The sequence below is a fragment of the Micrasema longulum genome, unplaced genomic scaffold (assembly GCF_059751315.1).
Source record: "Micrasema longulum isolate JH-2025_06_02 unplaced genomic scaffold, ASM5975131v1 h1tg001995l, whole genome shotgun sequence".
Taxonomy (NCBI): Eukaryota; Metazoa; Arthropoda; class Insecta; order Trichoptera; family Brachycentridae; genus Micrasema; species Micrasema longulum.
Genome location: NW_028279165.1, coordinates 167,530 through 185,003, shown reverse-complemented (window position 1 = coordinate 185,003; position 17,474 = coordinate 167,530). Strand labels below are relative to the sequence as shown.

The 17,474-nt window shown below is 31.6% G+C and overlaps 2 long non-coding RNA genes across 2 annotated transcripts; one reads left to right on the top strand and one right to left on the bottom strand.

The window, feature by feature from the left end:
* Window positions 1-83: 83 nt before the first annotated feature.
* LOC148273308 (uncharacterized) lies at window positions 84-12,254 on the top strand. The gene is made up of 4 exons (XR_015824614.1): window positions 84-185; window positions 4,704-4,819; window positions 10,357-10,474; window positions 11,839-12,254. It is a non-coding gene; the product is annotated as an uncharacterized LOC148273308 (long non-coding RNA).
* LOC148273309 (uncharacterized) lies at window positions 7,970-11,830 on the bottom strand. Its single transcript, XR_015824615.1, has 3 exons — window positions 10,334-11,830; window positions 9,871-10,038; window positions 7,970-8,620 (listed from the first exon to the last, which is right to left on the bottom strand). It is a non-coding gene; the product is annotated as an uncharacterized LOC148273309 (long non-coding RNA).
* Window positions 12,255-17,474: the final 5,220 nt, after the last annotated feature.

Here is a 17,474-nt window from a genome sequence, read left to right as displayed (position 1 = left end):
ACACGAAAAACGTAATTACAGTTTTTGAAACATGCCAAATACATCTTTACTGCTATTGCATAAGGTTAATTTTTGAATACGCGGGATGACACACGTAAATATTAAACCAACTAAAGCGATGTTTTTGAGAGCTTCTAGTTTGTGTATACGTATTACTCAATGACGTCATATTTGTCAGAGTGTAAGTGAGTTTTGTTTATCACTCATCCAAACAAGAAATTTGAACTGAATACAAAGATTTATTTGCCTCAATAATCTTGTGGAAGGGAGAAGAGCGTGGGTCGCAGGCCAACCGTCCACCAGTGCTGCCAATTTAGCGACTTTGTCCCTAGATTAAGCGACATTTTGACATTGAAAACGACTCTTTTCAGCGACAAATAAATTCTAGCGACTTCGACATCAAATACTTGAAGATGGGCATGTCAAAAGTAGAAATAATCGGCGTGCGTGCATGAGAAGATGTATGAGTGTAGAGGAAGCGAGGTCTGTATGCCAAGATAGAGTGATATGGCGTTCTATCCTCTCTGCTTATCCCTACGGAGAAACGGCGTGATGGTTTGTTTGTTGTTTGTTTTTTTGAGAATACCAGTGCCCTTAAAGGGATTTTTCACGTTAGAGGCGCTGAACAAATTGCCGAAATATTATTTTTCGGTTGGTATGGATAGAAGTACGAGTATAAAGTAGGATTGGAGCTCTTCATCCGAGCTTCACTAGAAATTTAGTATCAAAGACGCCACTGCTTCCTACTATTCTTAGCACACGATGTTGCATCGATTCTATATTTTAACTTTACAATCTTTACTTTTCACAATGAGGAAATTTAGTACTACGGGAAATCGGGTATTAAAAATGTTTTCTCACGTGTAGGGTTGCCAACTCAATCCACCGAAAATCCGGAAGGTAAAATTAAAAACAATATAATGAAATATTAGTAGATAGGGATTAATGGATAAATGCAACATCTTTTTCATCCTTTCCCACATTCATTTTCTTCAGAAAAGGCGAATGGAAAATACGGTACTGTATGTGAAATAGAATGAGAAAGTATACCTTTTTGTTTTATTATTGTATCTATCATTTTGTACATTATTGTTAATGGAGATTTATTAATATTATTATTATTATTATCTTGAATAAGAAAATCGGGTTTAGACGAGTCCGCCTCGTTCTGTAGTAGATGGTGCGTTCACCTATCATTCTCGAGGTCGTGGGTTCGATTCCTGCCAAGGATGGACTGTTTAAACTGCAATGTTTCATTGTCCCAGGATTGGCACTTGAAGCGTAAGACTAATCACCTTACCTTACTTAGATATGATTAAAATACGCTGAATGTATGCGCTCAGTTTATAAATATAGTGCCCTATGCACCACGGGGTGCGCGGAAAGGGGAATGGTGATGATGACATTTGTGGTTACCATGCAAGAATCGATTCAGAGTGATTTTATCTGCATGTCAGGAGTCAGGAGATTTTTTAAAAAACTTATTCCCGGGAGGATCCCGGAATTCCAGGAGGGTTGGCAACCCTACTCACATGCCGTAAAAACTAGAGCGCGTCGAAGTTTCTCGAAAATGTATAAAAAAAATTATAAATATAAGCTAGGTAGGTACTTTAAAATGTCACAAGTTCTTGTGAAATAGATTTCCAGTTTCCAGGTAGCCATTTTTTTAAAACGTTTAGTTTATTTAGACAGCTACAGGATTCTACTTTTAAATGGCAGCACACCTCACAGACGACAACTCGTGACGTCACGGGCGGAGTAATTGCAAAACTTTAACAAATCATGGCAATGATTATACGATACCATAAAATTCTTTATTTTGTTTTATCTTAGTTTGATAGTATATTAACAAATAAAAATAAGATATTTTAAAAAACCATTGGACTTTCTCGTTACGAAAAAACAACAATTTATGTTTTAGCTCGCTTGCTAGTAGTTAGCGCATGCTTATGTTACAAAATATCGTATAATGGAAGCGATCCATTAAAAGTTATAAATGAAATTGTCGTTATCCTTGAAGGTTCTCATAATGAGGAATTTAAATTGATTTTTATTGCTAAAATTATTTACAATGTGTCGTATTATACGGGTGTCGAGCGGTGTATTCTTAATAACCTATTATGTTCCTACATACTTGCATTTTAAAATTCAAAGCAAAATTATATAATTATAAATTAAAGGAATAACAATTTACCGATATCACTCTTATTGACTTTTTTTTTTAATATTTGATTTGCATTTATTGATACACAAAAGTCTCAACTCCGTGGAATTAAAGTCATGGCGTGTTGAATCGGAACGAATATAAACTTAAACAATATATTTATCTATTTATATTTTATACTATATTATTTATGTCTAAGTAACATGTATTCTTGGCACATAAATATACTTAATATTTGTATAATAACGAGTTTTAATTTCTTACATTTGATTAGTTAGGTATTTATAATTATACAGTTTTATTACAATATTTGAGTTTGTCCAAATGTTCGTAGACAAAAGACTGGATTTCACCCCCTCGGGAGTCATTAAGATTAACAAATTACAACAGGGTTGGAGAATACCTTAAATAAGAGAATATGGAAGTCTAGGCATTTGGAAGATGATGGAAGAATTGAAGAAATATGGATGTTCAAACATAGGCAAAATGGTGATTGTTACACAGTGTGTAAAGTGGCCACTTAAACCAGCCAATGACAGGTCATAGGCCCTGTAAATGCATGGACTTCCATATTCCCTTATTTAAGTAGTTTTAGTTTTTTTCGTCATTGTTATATTAGTAGAGGACTACTTATGCTTTAAAAGATAAAAAATCTCCATCTTAGAACAGGCTGAGCCACGTTAGATGGAGACTATCATAAACAGAGAACACTCCGTTTTCATTTTCTATTCATTAGTTTTATATAGATTCTCTGTTATTAAATATGTATACTAATTTTATGCAATAAATTTATAAAATTAAATTAAATAAACAAATATATTATGTAAAAGGCCATGTTAGTACATGTGTCCTCGATAGACTGAATGACTACTGCCCGCGATTATGAACGGCTATCTTCATCGGGATATACTGAGACGACATAAACTAATATGGATATTTATGTACGAAAGTGTGTATATTTGTATGAAAATTCAAAGCGTCTTCGTCGGTAAGCTTAAAGCTTAAAGCTTTAAGCTTATATTCGATCTCCGTAACAGCGGCGGCGAGGACCAGGATTATCAACACCTTCATTTTTAGCTAAAACAATATTTTTTAAATCGATAAAAAAAAAATGGTATCCTGTAGCTTTTTTTATTTATGAATAAATAGAAGCTTTAAGAAACCGTATATTATGTGATGGATTAAACTTTACATAAATAAACCATTCAAATCAAAAGTATTATTAGTTTAAAAATATTAAAAATTACTTATTTTATTATGAATCTTGAAATAAAGCACAAATAAATATTTTTTTAATTTTTATTTTATTAACATAAGCGGCAAATCTGCCTTTTACAAATATTTATAACATTAACATATTTGGCTTAATATATTTTTTTCTTTTTTTCAAAAACATGAATTTTAAAAACAAGATTTATAAAAAAAAAATTAAAAAATCACACCAAAAATTATACAAGATTTATATTTAAAAAAATAAACTCAAAATTATACAGCATATTCAGTAGAAAGTTTAAATAATAAAACATTCTACAGTAAAACAACAAGAAAATCATAAGTACTGTTTCACACAGCTAGGCAAAGTGAACAAAAAATTGTATATGAAATGCATGAATAAATAAATCTAATTACCATTCACCATCTTTGAAAAAGTTCAAAAGGTTTGTTCTATAGGAACAATACCCTACACTAAATATATCAGATACGTGGGAATAACTATTGCCATAATAATAATAGTAAGAATAGAATAACTTTTTTCATATTGTGTAACATTCACCATTCTGTCCATGTTTAAACATCCACATTCCCTCAACTCTGCCATCTGTTGACTTTTGTGAAGTAAAGGAGCTGAAACCTTTATTATGTGGGTGAGTTTCATCCGGCTGAACCAAATCACCTACTAGGCAACGCCTGAAAACAATTTTTCAATTTTTATACTTCTTCTTTTACCGGGTAGTTAATCCAACAATGTTTGAGTATGCCCAAATGCTTGCAGACTAGCTGGATTTCCTCCCTAGGGAGTTATTCATATTTAAATTTATTGCAACAGAAAGGAAAAACATTATTGAGAAGGGAATATGGAAGTCTAGGCATTTACCAGTCCAGCCAGTCTGCAAGCATTTGGACATACTCAAACATTGTTTGATTAACTACCTGGTAAAATAAGAAGTTTAAAAATTGGAAAATTGTTTTCAGGCGTTGCCTAGTAGGTAATTTGGTTCAGCCGGATGAATCTTACCCACATAATAAAGGTTTCAGCTCCTTTACTTCACAAAAGTCAACAGATGGAAGAGTTGAGGAAATGTGGATGTTTAAACATGGACAGAATGGTGAATGTTACACAGTGTGTAAAGTGGCCACTTAAACCAGCCAATGACAGGTTATAAGCCCTGTAAATGCCTAGACTTCCATATTCCTTTCTCAAAATGTTTTCCCTCTGTTGTAACAATTTTTTTTTGAATATCGGATACTTTTTACGACGAGAAATCCCGCTAGTCAAAAAGCTAGTAAGTCTTATAACAGTTTTATTTATTTGTTTCAGAGCTGAGACAAAAGAATGCACCGGACTCTGATTTCCAGTCAAATTAGTGTCAAGTCTGTTTTCTGAGAATTATTTGACATCACAACATCATCTGACTTTCTTGGCAAAAACAGCCTGTAATTTTTATTATTAATTCAAAATAATATACTGAGTGATAATAACAATTTCGGCCTCGTGGTGTAATGGTCAGTGCATTCGCCTACCATGCAAGAGGTCTCGGGTTCGATTCCCGATATGGTTGATTTGAAGTATTATTTAAAAGGGTGTTTTTACTCTAGAATATTTCATAGTCCCTAGACTGGTACCTGAAGCGTAAGACTGATCCCCTTACCTTCATGTAACAAAAATGATCAAGATACGCTGCGATTGGTGTACCAATACAATGCCCTATGCACCATTAGGTGCGGAAAGGGAATGACGATGACGTGACCAATAATAACAAGATATTTTATTTTATTTTAATATTTTTAAGAAGCTTCGAGTTTTTTGTGGCTTTGTAGAAATAAATCCAATATTGCATGAATATTGGTGTGGCAACCTTGTAGAATGTTTGTAAAAACAAATATCATTTTGTTGGATGATAAATAGAAAGTTTGATTTAAACTTGCCTCAAGTTTACAGAGTTGCTATCTTAAACTTGGGTCAAGCTTTCACTCTTGATATTTCAAAGTTGATACAAGCTTGAATTATGTTTACATTGCTATCCGACTAATGTGTACATAACCAACTCTTTTATAGTATTCTTGCATGTATAAATTATTTTTATATTGCTCGTGTTATTATTATCAATCTATAGTTATATACTAAAACTACCACAGCCAAAAATCATTATACTTACATAGGACGGAAGCTTTTCAATAATTTACCACAAAATCTACGTCCAGAAATAAATTACGGAAAATTTAAGGATAAATTAAAGAAAAGCTTCTTGACATAATTAACATTAACTGTATTTTGAAAATGGAGATGTATGTTTCATATGTGCCTGTGTTTATAAATTTATAAATTTTGTGTTTTTATTTTAATATTTTTTAGTGTTATATTTTATCAATTTTTTAAAAATTGTTTAATTTTTTATTTATTCTATTATTATTTTGTTTTGCATTTTTTGTTTCTTTTTTATGTTATTTTGTAAACTTGCCAAACACAAGAGCCAGACTCTTTTTTGGCAAGTTCAACCTTACGTGTCCCATTTTTATATTGAATGTATTGTTAATTGTTTATTTTTTATGCTAATAAAGGTTTTTATTTTTTTTTTTTAAATTGCTTGCATATTCTAGGTATTGTGTGTTTTAAGTAGTTTGTTGACGCATTGTTCTAAAAATGATGTTATGAAAATTTTGTGCGACAAAAATCCTTTAGGGGGTCTTAACAAGTCGAACCACTCTAGACTAACTGGCAAAGTAGCCATGGTTGTACTCTGAGAATCAGGAAGTTCCTTATTTTCAGACTCTTGCCTGACACTTCATAGTGTGATATGTTTATATTGACTTCAAAGAGATAAAGATTCTTCTACATTTACTTCAGAGGAAACCTTTATATGGTTTGTTTATAATGTGTGACTTACATTTAATAATAATAATCATGGTTTATTAACAAAATTACAATTTCTTTATCTACTACATACATATTTAGGTAAAAGATTGATTGATTTAAATTATAATGTAACCCAGCAATATATTTATTTTTCGATCACAATATCAAAATTAGGTTTAATGAAGGTGTGAAATATAGTGAATAAAAACACGTTTTACTAAAATAATTTATTTGACAAAAGAGTTAAAATATTTAATCAGAATCAGTGGAAATTTTAAATACAACAATTATTCATTTAAAACATTCTTAAATAATATTATTTTCTGGAGTTTTTTACAAAAGGTCTAGGCATTAACTGGGCTTATGACTTATCCATATACCTTGCATTCTCACATCTTGTTGCTTGCATTTGTTTTTGTCTAGCACGAGTTCTGAGAAAACCTTTTCAAATAAAAATACATATTTAAAAAAAATTGTTTAAGAGGTTTTTAAGCGAATTTTGTCTGATGTTGTGGTCATTATTTATTCCTATTTTGTGAAAAAAACTTTAAAACTCTATTTCTGAAGATTTGTGTTTTGGTCTGTTGGACAAAACGAACTGAAGTGACGATCTGAAGGCCCTCCATATAATTTTTCAAACTCACATAAAAAGTAGTAGAGGTAAGTTCAATTGAAATTGCGTTTTACATAAAGAAGAATTTAATAGTAACCCTGGATTATTGACAAAAAAAAAATATGCTTTTTTGTATGAGTTAAACCGATAACGGTCTTTAAAATAGTTTCAGATTAATTAATTTCAGATTAAAGATGTACTTTCTTTTGTACATTTTTGTGAATAAAACAAGGTGAAACCTTTTCTGGTGCTGGTTAGATTGATCTTAGTGAATTGTTTCACCTACATACAAAATAAAATATATTTTTAGGCGTTGCCTAGTATACCTCTAATTACTTCTATTCCCTTCTTTAAAATGTTCTCCATCTCTGTTATAGTGTGAATATAAATCACAGCCTAGATGTTTAAATCTGGTCTTTGTCTACAAACATTTTGACAAACTCCAAATATTGTTCTTAGTTAATTGAAAACATTTTTAAAACATAATTTAAGTCAGTATAAAACATTATTTTTCTTGCAATGATTTCTGTTTTGGATGATTACATCTTAAGCACACTGCTGAGGAAGAGAAACGGAAGCAGAGCGGAATGAATTACTAGCGAATAGCGAAGCTCTGACAGCTCTGACGAATAGCGAAACTCTGACCGCTCCGCTTTGCTTTTGCTGCAGTGTGCTAAAGGCGTTGTACAAAACATCTTGTTTGTACATAAATAATAATGTGCCTGCATTTATAATCATTTAGCAAAGTGAAGTTTTAATTTGCATTACTTGCATTCAAGCATTTAAATTAGATTTTTTTAAGCCTTTTTTAATACTTTATTACAGAAATAAAAGATGAATGATACTTAAATCCACAAATTTGGAATATCCAATGACCGGTTTCATCGTTTTCGCAACATCTTCAAGACTGGTTTCTGTATTAAGGAGTTCAGTGTATTTATACAAAACAGAAGTAAGGATAGAGGATTCAAAATTATATGAAAGTAAATTAAATAAAATTATTTATACACATTGTAATATATTTTTACTAATGAATCTTTACCCTTTGTTTTTCAGAAATCATATTTGACAAAAATCACACTCACGAAAGATGGGACACTAACAATAAAAATGATATATATACAATACTTAAACTCATTAAAATATAATTATAAGTTAACCTGAAAATTTTTTGTTGATGATCCTTAAGATAAAATATCACTCGTCTTTTATTTCTATAATAAATTACAATGAACTTTCATCAAGAATTTTCACTTACAAACTTAAATCTTTTTTAATACATCTATGTTAATTCGCACATGATTTATGTTATTTTTTTATTGTTACATATTAATATGTTTGAACTTATAATTATTTTTGTAAATGCCCCTTGGGCGTAAATATATTAAATAAATCAATAAGATTTTATTTTGGATAACAAAGTTATTTACATCTAAGAAAAATCAAAAGCAATGTACAAAGTTATGATGACTATAAAACACATAATTTATAATAGTTTTATGAATATTTTTATAAACACATAAACTTTCTTCACTAATATTTTCTGATATCAAATTAAATTGTTTTGGGATTACACTTGCAATCATTCTGCCCCTATAATCATTTTTCTGTCAAAACACCCTCTCTCAGCTTCTGAGCCGAATGAAAGGCTAAATTGCTTGGTCCTTAGATTGTTTGAATCTTGTCAATTTCTTGAGTAGACACTGCTTCAGAAGATCTCTCAGAGTGGGGAATGAAACAAGACATCTTTCAGTATGAATACTCGGAACTATGAAAAGGGGAAAAGAAAATTAATTTCATGACACAAATGATGATGAGACAATTGGTAAATCAATATAGTAATATGTAAATCAATATAGTATCTTTTGCACCATAAAGGCCTTGATTTGGCTAAGAAAAGGTCCCCTTTCTGGTTCTACAAGCATGTTTTTTTTTTAATATAACATAAATTTAGCGGAGAAACATTGAATAGTGTTGAAGGAATGTATCTCTACATTTTTATTATTCTTGCTATTTAAAGTTGGTTCATGGGATCAAACTAATGTCAGAATTGTCAGAAAATATTTTCCATGAAACCATATTTTTATTTATTTATTTCACTGTTTTAATTATTATTTATTTATTTTATTAATTACATCACAGAACACCCAGGCTTGAGAAAAATCACAATTTCATTTTTGTGTTCTATAACATACAGAGGTTCATTGTTTCTGGTCCCAACTGGATTGGAATTCCCTGTATTTAGGCAGAACCTTTTTGTAACATGTGTTTTTTTTAATTTAATCATGCTTAAGCAATCAAAATCAATAATAGTTATAAATATATAATAAAATATAAGAAATTAGAAACATTCGAATAACAGTAAAAATTTAAATAAACATAATTTGATAAATATATTGTTAATAAAAAATACTCAAACAAATGTAAATGACAAAATATAAGAAAATTAAAAAGATTTTTTAAAATTGAAACAGACGGAAATATGACATAATTTTTTTATAAATAATTTATTCAATAGTTTGTCTTTCTGTTTCCTTTATTTATTCAAGTAACACATTATACAATTTTAAGCCCTTTTTAAAAGAGTTTTAATGCAGTTTTTTTCCTCATTGGTAATCTTTTTTTTAAATCTCTAGTTTCATAACGCCATAACTTAATAAATTGAAATTGTAACATTGTGTTTTATTTGTTGCTCTACAGTAAGAAACTCAATTTCTTTATGCATTCATTCTACATTTTAATAAAATATATTATACTGTAAGTTGGCTTTAAATATTATTATCACCCAGAGTTAAAATATTCTTGATTTTCTCTTCATTACATAAAAAAGGTATTGATAATTTAAGTGTGAATTAAAGGATTCATGAGACATGAAACTGCTACAGTTTGTCATTGAGTAATAGCTTTGAAGAGGATTTGGGGCATACACATACATGGTTTTTTATCAGATTTATTACAGCATAATTAATTAATGTGTCATTTTAGGAAACAACAATAAATATTTACAAAAATAATTACTTTATCTCATTTCTTGGCGGAAGCGAACAAAGGCGCAGTCATATGCTGAAGACTGCTTTGCCGCAACCATGCAGTTGAGGAGCGGGCTGTGTGTTAATAGTATTCAGGTCCCCATTCAGAGATTCAGGGCTCCTAGGCCTCTAGGAGTTGGGGGGCCCCTTTCAGCTACTGAGCAAAAAAACAAAATTTTCTAATAAATATTTACATGGATAATTTGACATTATAAAAATAGACAATAACAGACGTGTAATAAACAGTCTCCTTTAACGCCTCAGGCAAAATAAAAACTGCACTTATAAAAACTAAATTTTGAATGGTGATTTTAACACTTATTGAAGTAAGCATGTACATAACTTTTAAAAATAATCATAGACAAAAAATACGTTTCATAAAATACTTTAAAATAAAATTCGGTAATTGTTAACTAATTACCTAAGTTTATAATTTTTACGGTAATTTTTACCTAAGTTTTTTTATTTGGTGTAGGTTGCTAGCAGCAGGTAGATAGCAGCAATGCGGACCTGGTCCAAATTCCGACGAAGCTGCACTCTGAAACTGGACAACGCTGCTTCTGTAGAGACTAACTTTACTTCCGGTTGGAGCGGTAAGCAGAGAAGATAAGTTGGCCTTTTCCTCGTTACAGTATTTTGAAAACAGAACAAATTTTTAAAAACCATTAATTGGTCTGAAACTTGAAGTTGTTTAGAAGTTGTTTTTGTTTATTTTTTAAGAACATTAAAAAATACACTTAACATTTTTACAAAACATGAAAAATTTCAGTCAAAAATGTAAAATCTAGGAAGAAATCATTAATACATTAACAAAACGTAAAAAAGAAATAATTGTAGAGATTATCATAATATCTACGAGAAAAATACAATAAAACAAAACACTAATGCATGGTAAAAATGTACACTAAAAGCTTAAAAAGCAACGGTAAAACATAATTTACATTCAGTTTGAGTATCAATAGTGTGTAATTGGACAAAAAACAAAATATTATCTGCATTAATTGTTTAGAGAAAAACATAATATATTAGTAAATAATAAACCTGATGTGGAGAATTAGCCTAGAAGAGAACATGGATCAGTTGTTAATTATTAAGTAAAACCAATCATATTGTTAGAAGAGAAGTAGAAAAATACACAAGAAACAGCTTCAAAAATACCTATAGAGAAAACAAAAACATAGAATTATTTCAGTAAAAAAACATCTGATTTGTTCATAATCGCAATACACTGCAATGGAAGTACCAATGCAGTGCCCTATGCACCACTGGGTGTGGATAGGGAAACAAATATGTTCGAAAACATCAGGAATCTAGAAGAAATTATCATTATTTAATTAAAGAAACACATAATTTGCTTCAAGCATCAAATTTCTCCAACATCAACAAAACAATAAATATCCCATTGGTCAGAGCAAACCAAACTTATATAAAGCTTTATAGTTCTGCTTAAATTTTCAAACTAAACCACATTAGTGAAAGAAAATCATCTTATAAAATATCTGACTACATGCATATAATCATTGAAAGCTCCCTCCGCATACCCGAAACCATTTAAGATCACAAGTCCTTGTTTTTTGTTTCGCACGTCAAAAAAAGAACAAATCGTATGGAAAGATTACTTTAAAAACTATCTTGTTTGTACAACAACATAAAATTTGTAAATCGCGATTTTAAAATATGAATTTACTGCTTTCAATGACTATCCCAATGTCAAATTACACCATACTGTTGCAAATTAGGAAAACCTCTATGCCATATTTAACATTATGGTGATAACTAAAATACAAGCCCATAAATATAAAAGTGAATTCTAAATTACACACAAATAATAACTATTCCATTAGAAATACAGGCCCAAAATATTACCATTACCACCTAAGACGAATGATACAAAAACCTCTGATCACTAAGTTTTTGTTTCAAGCGTGAATTTAATAAATGCATTATAATTTCACAGACTACAAGAATTTACGAGAGAATCGAGGCCAGTTCACAGGTACGGGTCGTTTCTGGTTGCCACTATAAGCTGTGTCATCGTATCTATTAAATTATTTATGTATTATGTTGTGAATAAAAATTAACAGAAATCATCATAAGGATCTTTCATTCTAAAATCTTTTGAGATCAAATGTTTTTCATATAACAATTAATGAAAAGTTAGTAACAGAAAAAGTCAATCAAAGTGAATCGCCCTCTAGACCTCAATTTTACATATATTTGGAAAACTAGATAAAATAAAATATTTATGCATTTAACATTCCATGTCCGCTCCCAAGTTGAAGCATATGGCGTCTCCAATGAGCCCCTATTTAAGACATGACTATCGCCTTTAAGCTCATGTATAAAGAGCTTTTGTTGGGAATCTAAGCCAGCAAATAGCTTCCAGATGACTCTTTCGACTATCGACTTTCAAGTAATGTAAAATAAACAAAATTTTGTCAGGTATCAAACACAGAAATATTTAACAATCATCACTCTATTTCTGCTCCATAGTTGGAGCATATGGCTTCTAAAAACAGCCTCTAGAAGTCTCTATCGGCTTCCGGCTTTCTACTCCTATAAAAAAGGTTTTGTTGAGAATCGAACCAAACAATATTCAACAAACATCACTCCATGCCCATTCCATAGTTGGAGCATATGGCTTCTACAAAAAGCCTTTAGACATCTCTATCAGCTTTCAAGTTCGGTAAAAAATAAGAAAATTTTGATGGATTCGAACCTAAAGATTTTCAAAAATTGATATTATATGTGTGCTTCAGAGTTGGAGCGTATGGCTTCCACAATAGCCTCAAGACAGCTCTATCAGTTTTCAACTCCTGACAAAAAAAACTTTTGTTGGTAATCCAACCTAACAATATTCAATAAACATCAATCCATGTCCGTTCCATAGTTGGAGCATATGGCTTCCACAAATAGGGTCTAGACGTCTCTATCAGCTTCCGGCTTTCAACTGCTATAAAAAGGTTTTGTTGAGAATCGAACAAAATAATATTCAACGAACATCACTCGATGTCCGTTCCATAGTTGGAGCATATGGCTTCCACAAACAGCTTTTATCATATCTATCAACTTTCAAGTTCTGTAAAACAAAATTTGAAAATTTTGATGGATTCAAACCAAACGATTTTCAAAAATATATATTATATGTGTGCTTCATAGTTGGAGCATATGGCTTCCACAAAAAGCCTTTAGACATCTCTATCAGCTTTCAAGTTATGTAAAACAAAAATTGAAAATTTTGATGGATTCGAACCAAACGATTTTCAAAAATTGATATTATATGTGTGCTTCTTAGTTGGAGCATATGGCTTCCACAACAGCCTCTAGACATGTCTTTCAGTTTTCAACTCCTGTCAAAAAAAAATTTTGTTCGGAATCGAACCAAACAATATTCAATAAACATCAATCCATGTCCGTTCCATAGTTGGAGCATATGGCTTTCTACAAACAGCCTCTAGACGTCTCTATCGGCTTCCGGCTTTCAACTGCTATAAAATGGTTTTGTTAAGAATCGAACAGAAGAATATTCAAAAAACATCACTCGATCTCCGTTCCATAGTTGGAGCATATGGCTTCCACAACAGCCTCTAGACATCGCTTTCACCTTTTAACTCCTGTCGAAAAAAAAATTTTCTTTGGGATTCGAACCAAACAATATTCAACAAACATCAATCCATGTCCGTTCCATAGTTGGAGCATATGGCTTTCTACAAACAGCCTCTAGACGTCTCTATCGGCTTCTGGCTTTCAACTGCTATAAAATGGTTTTGTTGAGAATCGAACAGAAGAATATTCAACAAACATCACTCGATCTCCGTTCCATAGTTGGAGCATATGGCTTCCACAATAGCCTCTAGACATCTCTTTCGGCTTTCAACTCCTGTCAAAAAAATAAATTGTTGGGAATCGAACCAAACAATATTCAACAAACATCAATCCATGTCCGTTCCATTGTTAGAGCATATGGCTTCCACTAACAGCCTCTAAACATCTCTAGCGGGTTAAGACCTTAAAATTCTGTAAGAAAAGAAAATTGTGTCGGGTATTGAACCCAAAAGTTTTTAACAATCATCACTCCATAGTTGAAGCATATGGCTTCCACAAACACCCTTAAGACTTCTCGATCAGCTTTCAAGTTCTGTAAAAAATAAGAAAATTTTTATGGATTTGAACCAAACGATTGTCAAAAATTGATAGTATATGTGTGCTTCATAGTTAGAGCGTATGGCATCGACAACAGCCTCTAGACATCTCTATCGGCTTCCGGCTTTCAACTGCTATAAAATGGTTTTGTTAAGAATCGAACAGAAGAATATTCAATAAACATCACTCGATCTCCGTTCCATAGTTGGAGCATATGGCTTCCACAACAGCCTCTAGACATCGCTTTCACCTTTTAACTCCTGTCGAAAAAAAAATTTTTGTTGGGATTCGAACCAAACAATATTCAACAAACATCAATCCATGTCCGTTCCATAGTTGGAGCATATGGCTTTCTACAAACAGCCTCTAGACGTCTCTATCGGCTTCTGGCTTTCAACTGCCATAAAATGGTTTTGTTGAGAATCGTACAGAAGAATATTCAACAAACATCACTCGATCTCCGTTCCATAGTTGGAGCATATGGCTTCCACAACAGCCTCTAGACATTGCTTTCGGCTTTCAACTCCTGTCGAAAAAAAAATTTTTGTTTGGATTCGAATCAAACAATATTCAACAAACATCAATCCATGTCCGTTCCATAGTTGGAGCATATGGCTTCCACTAACAGCCTCTAAACATCTCTAGCGGGTTAAGACCTTAAAATTCTGTAAGAAAAGAACATTGTGTCGGGTATTGAACCCAAAAGTTTTTAACAATCATCACTCCATAGTTGAAGCATATGGCTTCCACAAACACCCTTAAGACTTCTCGATCAGCTTTCAAGTTCTGTAAAAAATAAGAAAATTTTGATGGTTTTGAACCAAACGATTGTCAAAAATTGATAGTATATGTGTGCTTCATAGTTGGAGCGTATGGCTTCGACAACAGCCTCTAGACATCTCTTTCGGCTTTCAACTCCTGTCAAAAAAAAAAAAAATTGTTGGGAATCGAACCAAACAATATTCAACAAACATCAATCCATGTCTGTTCCATAGTTGGAGCACATGGCTTCCACTAACAGCCTCTTAACATCTCTAGCGCGTTTAGATTGAAATTCCCTAAAATTCTGTAAGAAAAGAAAATTTTGTCGGGTATCCAACCCAAAGGTTTTCAACAATCTTCACTCCATTTATGCTCCATAGTTGAAGCATATGGCTTCCACAAACAACCTTCAGACATCTCTATCAGCTTTCAAGTTCTGTAAAAATAAAAGGAAATTTTGATGGATTTGAACCAAACTATTGTCAAAAATTGATATTATATGTGTGCTTCATAGTTGGAGCGTATGGCTTCGACAACAGCCTCTAGACATCTCTTTCGGCTTTCAACTCCTGTCAAAAAAAAATTGTTGGGAATCGAACCAAACAATATTCAACAAACATCAATCCATGTCTGTTCCATTGTTAGAGCATATGGCTTCCACTAACAGCCTCTAAACATCTCTAGCGGGTTAAGACCTTAAAATTCTGTAAGAAAAGAAAATTGTGTCGGGTATCGAACCCAAATGTTTTTAACAATCGTCACTCCATAGTTAAAGCATATGGCTTCCACAAACAGCCCTAAGACGTATTGATCAGCTTTCAAGTTCTGTAAAAAATAAGAAAATTTTGATGGATTCGAACCAAACGATTTTCAAAAATTGATATTATATGTGTGCTTCAGAGTTGGAGCGTATGGCTTCGACAACAGCCTCTAGACATCTCTTTCGGCTTTCAACTCCTGTCAAAAAAAAAATATTGTTGGGAATCGAACCAAACAATATTCAACAAACATCAATCCATGTCTGTTCCATAGTTGGAGCACATGGCTTCCACTAACAGCCTCTTAACATCTCTAGCGCGTTTAGATTGAAATTCCTTAAAATTCTGTAAGAAAAGAAAATTTTGTCGGGTATCAAACCCAAAGGTTTTCAACAATCTTCACTCCATTTCTGCTCCATAGTTGAAGCATATGGCTTCCACAAACAACCTTCAGACATCTCTATCAGCTTTCAAGTTCTGTAAAAATAAAAGGAAATTTTGATGGATTTGAACCAAACTATTGTCAAAAATTGATTTTATATGTCTGCATCATAGTTGGAGCGTATGGCTTCCACAATAGCCTCTAGACATCTCTATCAGTTTTTAACTCCTGACAAAAAAAGTTTTGTTGGTGATTACCAACAAGTTGTTGGTAATTGTTGGTAATTTAATTTGGTTCGATTGAACCAAACAATATTTAATCAACACCAATCCATGTCCGTTCCATAGTTGGAGCAAATGGCTTCCACGAACCGTCTCTAGACATCTCTATCATATCAGCTTTTAACTTCTATAAAAAAAGTGTTTGAAATCGAAACAAAAGATTTTCGAAAATCATCACTCTATGTCCGCTTATTGCGGGATCATAGAATTAATCTTTCAGTGATTTTTAAGAAGGGCGTCAGAGCAACGTAATTTTTCAAAATAATGATATGATAAATTTATGTTATTAAATGCATAAAAAACTACAATGGAAAAAGATTTTCGTAACTGAATTTAAACACAGTTTTTGCTACTATTTTTGACCGAAAACTCGACACTGGCTAGAACACCACAGTTGGAAGAAGAAAAGGCCATAAAAACGAAGAAGAAGAAGATTGACAATATTTTACAATTCCTATATGAGATATAGGATATAGGTATATAATATTATAATCTGTGAAATAAGCCCTTCATATAACTTTCCAAACTCAGTGCAATGAGAAATGTAAGCAGTAGAGTTCAATTAAATAAAAATCGCAGTTATGTAATTGAAATTTTCAAAGCATAACTTAGTATTTTAGTGTGAGGAAAGCCGATAGAAAAACCCACGGTCTTTCAAACGGTTTTCCATAATATTTAAAAAACGACATTTTACATACCTTAAAATTCAGATGAAATCCTCGTATCATTTTAGTTGCATCCTCACTCAGTAAGTTTAAATGTCCTTTTATTTATTTATTTATCATATTTACAAGGAATGTGCTGAAATAAACTTCGAAAAAACGTCACTTAGTTTTATCAGATTTTAAAAAAAATAAGCTTACCTTGCGTTTTCCTCGACAAATTCTGTATTTGATGAAAATCTTGATCACTTACACTTGTTCCGTTGAATAATAAAAAAAGGAATATCGTTCACTTTTGAAAAATTAACCGGAACTGAGTTTTGTAAAACAAAAGATTTTCGGCGAATCGCGTAAAGAAAAATTTTATGTTTATAAAACGTATAAGTAGTACAAAATATTTTTCAACTCCGCACAGGAATCCCGTGGAGGTAAAACAGTGGTAAAATACACATTTGATTATTATAATGAAAGTAAATAAATTCATTTAGTATTACAACATTACAAATCTTTATTTATTACATGTATCATCAACTCGTATATTTTGTGTCAAAGCTGGCAATCGCGAATAAATTTTGATTAACTCAATTTAGATTCTATGTACTATT